The sequence below is a fragment of the Macrotis lagotis genome, chromosome 7, assembly GCF_037893015.1.
Source record: "Macrotis lagotis isolate mMagLag1 chromosome 7, bilby.v1.9.chrom.fasta, whole genome shotgun sequence".
Lineage (NCBI taxonomy): Eukaryota > Metazoa > Chordata > Mammalia > Peramelemorphia > Peramelidae > Macrotis > Macrotis lagotis.
In genome coordinates, this window is record NC_133664.1 from 22,284,635 (window position 1) to 22,296,270 (window position 11,636).

General features: G+C 38.2%; 1 non-coding gene across 1 annotated transcript; it reads left to right on the plus strand.

The window, feature by feature from the left end:
* The first annotated feature begins 4,387 nt into the window (after window positions 1-4,387).
* On the plus strand, window positions 4,388-4,490 carry LOC141494594 (U6 spliceosomal RNA). The gene has a single exon (XR_012470496.1). It is a non-coding gene; the product is annotated as a U6 spliceosomal RNA (small nuclear RNA).
* The last annotated feature ends 7,146 nt before the right edge of the window (window positions 4,491-11,636 follow it).

The window sequence follows — 11,636 nt, forward strand, 5'->3', positions numbered from 1 at the left end:
TCTTGGCCCTCTGTGATGTTGCCCCTTGACTGTACCCAATTGAAGGTGCTCGATAGCCCCGAGACGAGGGTAAAGCCCTCACCACACGTGGAAATTCGTGCTGCATCCTCCACCCACCCTGTTGTTGAGCACACCAGGCAAGTGGAGAGATCATTTCAATAGGGTCAAGCCAATGCACTCAACAATAGTTAAGAATCTGTTTGGAAAGGGTGACTCCAACTAATAAGTGTAGATGGTTATAAGATGACTTTGCCTCCAATTAAGTGAGATCAGTGAAAGGCACTCGACTCTCTTGTTCTCAGTGCTGGCATTCCTGGTTCCCATGGTAGCTGGAAGCAACAAGGAACAACAGATAGACAAGAGGACACCTACTGGGAGTGATGGGGCGGTGGGAGGGGGAAGGGGCAAATGAAGGCGCCAGGACAGAAAGACCTTCCTAGGAGCCATGGGCAGCTGAGGAAGGCACTAGCTCTCTGGGGCCAGCAGAGAGAGTAGGAGATGGGCAGCCCCAAACCCCACCCCACCCCTGAAACTGGAAGGAGAGGAGCCATCATGAGGGAAATGGCCAGTAGCTGGGGCTTTTCCTGAGTCTTGGGTACTCATCCTCAGGCTTCAGTTTTAGTTTTTTTTTTTAAACTAAAGATTCTTTCTGCAATATGATGAACCTGCAAGTAGAGATTTGGCAATGGGAATCCCACCTCTGTCTCTTTCTAGGGTGCAGCCTTGGGCAAGTTGCTTCCCTTCAGGGGCCTCAATTTCCTTCTCTGTAAATAAATGTGTTAGATAACATAACTTCTGACCCTGTGGGCTCTGATCATCCCCAATCCTCTAACATGTTTCTTAGGACATGAGGTTGCTGCTCTTCAGGCACCATTTCCCATTATACCCAGAGACCTTTCAACCCTACCCTGGATCATGGTAGAAGTCCTCCAGACTCCAGATGCCTCCAAAGTGACATTTCAGCAACCACAAACAATCATTGCCTTTAATAAAAGTGTTATCACTTTTAAAGTATGACTTACATCCAAAATGGGTCTTCTGGGTCTCTTTAACTGTTGTTTTGATTTTATCTATCTGACAGCTGCCATTCAGGAAGCATTTCACTAGGATATGCCAACCAGAGAACAAATGTCTTTTTTGTCCTTCTGGGACAGAAGTGTTTCTGCTTTGTGTAGTCAGGACAGGGGTTCAGAGGACAGGGCAGGACAGGGGTTTTGAACTGACTGTGGCAGTCCAGTGGAGCCTAGGGACCCTGTCTGTTTCCAAATGATTTTTTAAATGCATAAAATATGTAGGATTGCAAAAGAATTATGTTGAAATGTAGCTATGTTTTTTAAAAAAACATTCATGGATTCTGGGTTGAGTACCTTTGCCTTAGGGGATCCACTCCAAGGACAGCTAAAGACTTTGTTCCAGAGCTTGTCCAAGGACCTGGACCCAAGTTGCTGCAAACAGGTCCATATCAGCACTAGAGAGACTCCCAATCTAATAATTTTACTACGTTAAGGTGTAGTGGAAGGAGAGCTAGATTTGAAGTCTGAGGATGATGCCTTGCATTTGATTCAAGTTTCCTAATCATGAAGGACTTTGCGCCTGACCTCTCTCTTTAATCTCTCACTTTCTTCTTAGCAGAGGGGCTGAACCATATATCCTCTGAGGTCAATTCTGGCTCAAACTGTCTCTAGGACCTTCCCTAGAAAGGTCAGTGCAACCAAGAACTCCATGGCTAGAGGAGAGAGTTTTTTTGTTTTTTGTTTTTTCAGTTTTTGCTAGGCAATGGGGTCAAATGGCTTGCCCAAGGTCACACAGCTAGGTAATTATTAAGTGTCCGAGGTCGGATTTGAGCTCAGGTCCTCCTGACTCCAGGGCTGGTGCTCTATCCACTGCGCCACGTAGTGACCTCTAAAGGAGAGTTTTAAGATCATTTGCCATTTGCTTCTGTTAATGAGTATCTCTAGGAAAATGTGGAGAACCTTGGAAAGGAGTCCAGGGCAACACTCACCTTGAGGGCTCCCAGTGATCATCAGATGGGCATGGAAGTGCTAGGCATGGAATCAGGAAGACTGAATTTAAATCCTGCCTCTGATACTAACTAGCTATGTGACCCTGGGCAAGGCACTTGATTTTTCCATGGCCTCAGTTTCCTCATGTGTAATCTAGATATATGGCTATCATCATCATCATCATCATTATCATTTCTGTATATTTTCTCCAACATTTTGCACTGCCCTCAATTCAATTCAACAAGCATTATTTAGTGTCTGCTATTTTCCTAGCATCATGCTAGAAGCTGTCAATACAGAGGAATAAATGAGCTTGCATTCTGCTGGGGAGGAGAGAGATACATTTACACAGAACAAATACAAGAGATATAAAATAAAAGCAATGTTCTAGGAGAGAACATTAGGGCAATCAGGAACAGTCCTTGGTTATCAATAGCACTGAAGACCTTTGAAGAAAATTAAAGTTTCTTGGTGGGAGAGGTAAGGAGGGAGGGTATGCCAGCCATAGCAAAAGCTGTGCAAAGGTCTGGAGGCTGGAGATGGAAACAGCAAGTAAGTCAGTTTGACTGGAACACAGAGGAAGTGAGTAGGAGTGATGCATCATCAGCCTGGGAAAATAGACCGAAGCAGATTGTAAAGGATTGTAACTACTGAAGTGAGCCCTTCTTTTATATAAAATGATCTGCAGTGTCTTCAGTTTTACTTTCATCATCACAGGTTAATGCTATTCCTTGAACTAAGAGTATTTTGTGTTGGCCTACATTCACACACTGGTCCTCTGACAGGAAGGAAAGAAGCCATTCTTGTAGACCAACTCAGTCCTTGCACATTGGGAGTTAGGTCTCCCTTCATGCTTTCAAGGGTGTAGTTCAACAGCCCCTATAGCTAATGATCCCAGACAAACCACCCTCAAGTCAGAGACTGACAGCAAAAAGATCCTGGGTTGACTAGATTTTCCCCCTCTTTTCTCTTGGCCTAGATCCCTGGGACATTCTCCTGCAGCCATTCTACAAAGTGGACATTAAACCATTAATGAAACTCTTTGGGTAGAGCCATACTGTCAGCTTTGAATCTTGTCATTCTGCTGTTTGATATGTATATTTCTTCAGATATTTTTCTGGGAAGATCTTGGTATCCCCAAGCAAAGTGAGGCCATGCCCCACCTTTGTAATTAAGTTCACATTAGTGAAAATATTAAAATATTATGACCAAATAATTTCTAAATTGCTTATACCTGTTGACTCAACATTACCTCTATCAGTTTTATTTCCAAGGAAGATTAGGGAAAAAGGAAAAGAACTAATATCTTCTAAAACATTTATCTTTTTAGTGGCAAAAAAACTGGAAATTGCAGGGATACCCATCAATTGGGGAGTGGCTAAACAAGTTATAGCATATGATTGTGATGGAACACTATTGTACTATACGAAATGATGAGTTTGATGATATTAGAAAAACATGGAAAGACATGCATGAAATAAAAAAGTGAAATGAGACTCAGATGAATGTTATCTAGTTACAACATTGTTTTCAGAACAAATTCAAATGACTCAGTCATTTTGACTATTATAAAAATATCCAAGTTATCCACAAAAGACATGAAGGAAGACACTATCTGCGTCTAGAGGAATAACTAATAAATAGGAATATATATATATATAGTATATATAGAGAGAATGATTTGACATTATATACATATGGTAGTTACATCTACATCAGGGGTAAGGGAAAGGAAGAAAAAAAGAAAAAATCTGTATGAAAACTTTATTATATATTTAAAAGAGATAGCAAATTGTACATAGGAGATTTGTAGTTTCATATGCAAACTTTTTTTACATTACAGAAATGCTTATTTTATTCCATAAATTAACATTTTAAAAAGAAAAAAGGGTGGGGAAAAATGAAACCTGTGAATGAGTTTGACCCAAAGATTCAGTTTCCCCAGAGTTATTCAAAGATCCAAGAATTAAGGGTTCCTTTTCCACTGTACATTCCAGAAAATGACTTTGGGAGTTGCATATTTCCCTTGCTTCTCATTTCTACCCCAACACTTCCTTCATCACTGGTTGTGATTTTTATCACTAAGGAGAGAAAACCTCAACTTGTTTTCTAACAGGAAATACACAGTATTTCCTATTACAATTACTGCTATTTCGCTCATATCTCTCCAAATTCTTTCATAAGAATAATGTAAGAGACTTAAAAATCTTTTTCTAAGATCAGAGTAAACCATGGTAGCAGCATTGTTCTGATCTACTGGTTTAATGACTTTGTTACAAAAGGATATTGAGTTAGTTTGGTATGACCTGCTCTTAAGGAAGATCCCTGCTTCTTTTATGAACTGTTGTTCATTAACCATCTCTTTAGGAACACAATCTGTTACTGCTCACTTCAGCAAAATATATGCCAAAAGTGAGACAATACAGAGAAGATTCATGGCCCCAGCCCAAGAATAATGTGCAAATTTACAGAACTTTCCATATTTTAATGTTATTATACATTAATGTAATGCAATATTATTGCCCTTAGTTGAAATAAATTCAGAGATAAATTCAGAAAAACCTGGAAAAGCTTATAAGAATTGATGTTGAGGACAGAATGAAGAGAACAATGTGTATAATGACTCTAGTTTTGCAAAGAAAAAGCAGCTGTGAAAGTTTTAAGAAATATGATCAACGTCATGAGCCAGTGAGGATGCCACCTTTCCAAAACCTCTCAGTCCAGGTGAGAGACCAGAGGGTGCCAAATGCAGATGTGACCAATGTGTGAATTGGTTTCATGCAACTATACTTATTTGTTACAAGGGAGGTCTTTTATTTCTCTTTTTGGGGGGGGGAAGAAGAATGAGAAGTAGTGATGGTAATACAAAAATTAAAAAAAAGGAAGAAAAGATCACCAATGAATCAAAACAAAAATAAACTGGAAAGAAGGAAGTTCTGAAGGTGTCACAGATAAGCAGGGGCAATATCCTAGCCATGAGGTCAGCTAGGATACAGTGCTGAAACTAGAATCAAAAAGTTAAAATCTGACCTCAGAATAGGTATGTGACCCTGGGCCAGTCACTTAAAGCTGTTTGCCTCAGTTTCCTGAACTGTAAAATGGTAATTAAAAAAACACCTACTCCACAGGGATATTGTGGAGATCAAATATTGTGAAGACCAAATGAGAAAATAATTGTAAAGCACTTAGCACAGTGGGGTCTATTATCTTAGTAGTTCTCAAACAATATAACCACAGGGAGAAATCATTTATTCTCCCAAGCTATTCATTGGAAGAAAAGAAGGAATGACCTGAACACCCATGGCCTTATAAACCATAGCCATTGTTCTTCTTCCACTCATGCAGTTGGAGTCTTGCTTATCCAGTTGTAAAGAGCCAATTTCTTACTAAATTGAACCAAAATAATTTACAGAGTAGAACTCAACACAAAAGACCAAAAATGGGTCCTTGCTGTTATTGTAGTAGCATAGAAATCCCACAACTGCTTTTATAGTCATGCCTTTGAAAAAGACATGGAATTATTTGGAAATAACTACATTACCTATAATGCTGTGAGTCAAAGGCTTGAAGCAAGGAAATAAAAGAATCACAAGAAAAGAGGAATAAAAAGGTTTTTTCTTCCCTGAAAAATGATGGACATGAGCTTTTTTTGTCTGAAGGATCTGCAGAAGTGTCTAAACTTGGACTAGGTAGGAATATGAGTTGGCAGCAGGGAGGAAATTTCTGTACTATGACAGGCTCTTGGACTCACTTGAGTGAGCAAGGCAAGATTCCAAGGGCATCCAGTGGTAGAAGGATTGATGTGTAGAGAGGATGCCAGTGGTCTTTACTGAAGAGCTCTACCTAACAAGATATTAAGCCTGCTTAGACCCCAAATCTGCTGGGAGCCAATCTTGGAATCTTTTCAGTACTGGCTGCTAGAGCACCTAAAAGTAGAACTCCACAAAATATAGTATTTCATGCTCAAGAAAGAAAAATAGACAGAGACCATGCCAGGGGGGCGGGGGAGAGAGGGAGAGAGACAGAGGCAGAGAGAGATATGCAGGGAGATTTAGCAGGAGTGACAGGTTTATGGATCATTAAGCATAGGTAAAATCCAATTGCCAACCACATAAACTCAGTAAATATAATTAGAGATGAATAACATGGAATACCAGTGAAAATTTCAAGTTTAATGGAAATATATTTAAAAAATCTCATAGAATAAAAACCGACCAATTATTTTAAAATATGAGAAAAACGACTATTGATAATCAATACAGCAAGATCTTATCATATGCATATATGAGAAGAGTGTAAGTGTTGAGGAACCACCTCATTTCCACAACTCATCATAGATAGCTAAGTGGCACGGTGGATAGACTGTTGGTCCAGGGATCAGGAAGATGAATTCAAATTAGTTATATGACTGGGCAAGTTATTTAACTTCTGACTGCCTCACTTTCTTCAGCTGTCAAATGGGGATAATGTTCTGAGGATCACATGAGCTATCTGTAAAACACTGAGCACAATGCTTGGGTCTTCCAATCAAGAAGGGGAAAAAAAGCAGAATTGAGAGAGCTCTGCCTGCTTGGTTTGTTAAAAGGGAAGAGAAGAATATAAATAGAGAAGAGCCCCGACACTTTGAAACTTTTGGCTACCAGGAAGAGCAGGGGTGAGAAAGGAGAGTGGAGGTGTAGAGCCAAAAGGTTATTGCTTTCCTCATAATCCATGAATAAGAGAGATAGATGGAGAGAATATGAGAACAATTCAATCTCTGTTCTTCTGTTGAACTTTAGAGAGAAGAGAATGAGGCTGACACTCCTCAAAAACCTATATCTTATTCCTCCCTTCAAATCATATTATCTGCTTCTGTCTATTCATGTCCATACACAGAAGACAAGCAGTTTATTTTTTTCCCCACACTATGCACTACCATCTCTAAAGGTGGCATATTTTTTCCAAAAAAAAAAAAAGCATTTGATTTAGAATCAATGGGGTCCTGCCCCAATGAAAAATAGAAAGTCTTTCAATATAGTCTACATGACTCATTAGGGATTATAGTTTTGATTCAAAACAATACTGCTGATTTCAGAATAGAAAGTAATTCCCTCAATACATAGCTCATTAGAGACCCACTCTATTCTGAGACCTACTCTACTATCTGGAGTCAAACGAGAGAGGGAGGTGCTATGGCAATACATCAGCTTCAACCCAATTCCAACTAGCTAGAAAGTAACTTGTTATGACCTATTAACTGCAATAATGGATGGCTAGTCAGACAGATTCATAGCAGTTTTCTTCCTTGTGTACCTATAATACCTATCAGCATGTCTACATTTTGTGACCGAGTAGGCAATCTCCTTGCACAGAAGTAGGAAGACTGGTGTTAATCCACAATATAGGGACTTCCCCATTGTTGCTGTGAGTTTGATCTCTAATCCTGGATTCAGGTTCAAGTCTCATTAAGGTCTTTGCTTTATATTGTATATATGTCTTTAAAATCCTTATTGGTGCCTTAATCACTGGCCCATGAGGAATCTAAATTTAAATACCACCAAATACTTCCGGTTGGAGGCCTGAGCTATAATAATGTTATTTATAAGTTTCCAAAATTGAACCTAGTCCTTCTGCTTTTAGTCGCTACAAGGGTAGTCTCTGTTGTTTAAGGATATACCTACTCTTTTGATTGTGTGGCAGGGCCTATGGTATTGGGGGCTTTTGCTACAAATTTTTGTTCACTGAACTGGTAGATGTTGCCACTACAGATGCAAGATTGAACCAGTTCCACTAGAAATGTTTGTATGAGAAGACCCCACCTCTCATCTTGACCCAGTTCTTCAGAAGGCTGAGCAAATCTTACAACTGAGAATGTATCATGCTGTTGTGAAAGGCCAAACCACTTCTTTAAGTTGTGATTTCTTCAACTTTAAAATGAGAATATTGCTATTTGTACTCATGAGTTTGTAGTGAGAAAAATATTTTTGTAAATTTTAAAATGCTATATAAATGTGAACCATTAACAATGGATTCAGATTTGTTTATGGTGGTGGTGGTGGTGATGGGGTCATTGAAACAGAGGGATATGAGCCCTTTACAAATCATCAATTGGTGTTATCTACCTACCAAATAGAATTTTTTATGGTGAAATTGCACTGTTATTTACATAGAATCAAGTGTTTATTAACTGTTTACTGTGTACCTTGCTAGACAATGAGGAAACAAGAATAAATTCCATCTCGGGAACACACATTACCTTCACTATACTATAAGTCAAATGCACAGGAAATTATTTACATGGAAGTATTCATGACCATAGGCAGACACTCTCTCTAGTATCCAGGAGTTGATCTGATTTTGAAAAGTCATAGGCTTGACTATTTTGTATTACTCTCCAAATAACTGAGAAACCCGGACCATAACAATCACATCTCTGGACTAATTATTGTTTCAATCGTTGGGTCTATGATACAATTGAACAACTGCATCTGAATTAGCCCATCATTCCTCATTGCCCTCAAGTGAATGGTCAGATTTAAAGTAACTACTAAGGCTACATAAAATGGGCATTGGAGGAAAAATGTCCAGCAGGGGTAATATTAGTTTTTATAGATAGAGTCAGCACCATGACCAAGGGAAGGGGCAAAACGGAGCATTGTGACTTTAGTAAATCCTACAATAAGACCCTCCAATGGAATCAATAGAGAACTATGTATTTGTGAATTTTTTAAAGTGGAATTAATATTTACTGAGAAGCAGCATGACATAGTGGATAGACAGTTGGTGTAGTTATCATGAAGACCAAGGTTCAAGACTCATCTCTGATATGTTGGTTGTGAACCTGGGCAAAACCACTCGATGATGATGATGATGATGATGATACTTAATATTCATATAGAACTTACTATGGGTCAGGTACTGTATTCAGGGCTATACTCATTTGATGTAGAGGTAGGTACTATTATTTATCCCTATTTTACAGATAAAGAAACTAAGGCAAACAAAAGTTAAGTGATTTGTTTAGGGCCACAGAGTAGTAAACATTTGAGACTGGATTTGAACTCAAGTCTTCATGACTTCAAGGTCTTGTGGATAGACTTGATGGTCTATCCACTATGCCACCTTTATTGCCCCCAATTTAATCTCTAAGTATCACATACAATTAATACCTTAGGGTAAAGAGGAGCTGTTTATCTGCATTAGTAGGGGGAATTCCTTATGCCAGTGAAATCACAGGTTCAATCTAAAAAGTTTTTTTAAAAACATAGTAGAAAAATGAGCTGGGTTTTTTTTTGGGGGGGGGCAATTAAAAAACTGGATTGCTTAGAGAATCTAATGACCTAAGATCCAATGCCCTAAAAAGGGCACTGGTGCATTATTTGTGCTTCACAAGAAATTTCCTGATGTGGATGTCTTTCTGTGGTTCTCTCCCTATGCCTTTACAAGCAGAAAAATAACTTGGAAGGAGAGTGTTTGTGTCTATCTGTAGCTACCTAGATATTGAACATCTTGTGGTAATGCTTAGTACAGTCTCTACTTGAGTCTATGACGAGAAGGTTCTTCGTCAGCACTTCCTCAACATTTGTTCTAATGTTCCAACTCATTACTACAAGAACTTGGTTTTTTTTTAATAAAAGAAAGATTTTATTTATTTTGAATTTTACAATTTTCCCTAATCTTGCTTCCCCCCCCACCCCCTACAGAAGGGAGTCTGTTAGACTTTACATTGTTTCCATGGTATGCATTGATCTAAGTTGAATGTGATGAGAGAGAAGAAAAATAAAGCATAAGAGATAGCAAAATTACATAATAAGATAATGATTTTTTAATTAAAGGTAATAGTCTTTGTTTAAATTCCACAATTCTTTCTCTGGATGCAGATGGTATTCTCCATCACAGATACCCCAAATTGTGCCTGATTGTTGTTGCACTGATGGAATGAACAAGTCCATTAAGGTTGAACATCACCCCTATGAAGAACATGTTTTGAGAAACATGATGTACCCAACAAGACCAGTCAGTTTTCCCATCAGTCAGTATTTTTCTTCATGTAATGACAGGTGTCAGCCTGGATAAATTATTATTGGAGCAATCTTTCATGACTTGTCTGAAATCTCTTCAAAGTTATTTGGAGATTTACAAGACAAATGAGGATATATCCTGTATACTGATCTAACTGGACCTATTTTTGAATTCATGCATTTATTTTTACATTTTATTGTTACCATTCATTTTTACATGATGGTCATTTTCCTTTAACTATGCCCTCTTGAACCTTTTTTTTTTTTTTTGGTAACAACAATAAAGTCCAAACTAAACAACCAACTCAGCAACCATGTCTGACAGTGCATACCAAATTTCTTATCTTATGTGCCTCATCTCCCACCTGTCTCATCAATAATTCTCTGGAACCAAGACTGTTCCTAGCAATTAACATGAATTCAGCTTCCTTTTTGTGTTGTTTTTAACATGATTAGAGTCTTGTATAGTGTTCTCCTGGTTCTGTAACAATTCATTCAATTCTCCTGAATGTTCCTTTGAATTCCTCATATTTACAGTTTCTCAAGGTGCAAAAATATTCAATAACATTCACATGCCACAGTTGTTCAGCTATTCTCCAGTCTCTGAGCACTCATTTTGCCTCTAGTTTCTTGCTACTGCAAAGAGCGGTGCCATGAATATTTTGTTATGCATAGGACCTTTCTTTCTGTCACTGACCTCCTTGGGTCATGTGTGCAGCAAATGGAATGACTGTCAAATGAGATGACCAGTTTAATGACGTTTTTCACAGAATTCCAAATTAACTTCCAGACAGTTTGGGCCAGTTCGCAGCTCTACCATCAGTGAATGTCTTCTCACAGCTCCTCCAACAATGACAATTTATATTTTTCATCCTCTTTGCCAATTTTTATAGCTACAAGGTGAAAGTTTTTTATGTTTGAATTTGCATTTCTTTTTATTATTAGTGATCTGAAGCAAACTTGTATAGGATTTTAGGTAATTTTTATTTCTTTATTTTGGAAAACTGTTCATATTCTCTTGCTGTTTGTCTGTCAGAGCCATTTTTCCAAGAATGAATTTTTTCTTGCTCATACTATAGAATTGGATCCAGATAGGTTCTGACCAGTAGAGGTGACTAGTACAGGGCCTTGTACAAAGGCACATTTGACACAGCTAGGTGTCAGTGATTAGAGCGATATTATTAGAATTAGAATGCTCTGAGTTTGAATCCTGTCTTAAACACATAAGGATCCTAGCCAAGTAGTCTGTCTCCAACTCATTTTTCTGAACTGCAATATGGGGATAATAATAGCTTCTATTTCACAAGATTGGTATGAGAATCAAATGAGAGAACAGATATAAAGTATTTTAAAAACCTTAGAGCTGATATAAATGCAACCTATTATTATTATGTTATTGCTATGCTAGGAAACTCCACCTTAGATGGTTTCAGAGTAATCAGACCATCCAAAGTGTCTCCTCTAGAATCATCTAGTGTTGGTTTGGTAAGGGGTTAGGGGGCTCCTACTCCTGAAGATTCCACAAGATCCCAGAATTATTTTTCTTTGACCACCCCAAATATTAATGTGGGGTCATTTGACATTTCTATGGCTACTAGTACAACACAGACATTTTAAAGAATGTTTAAAAATA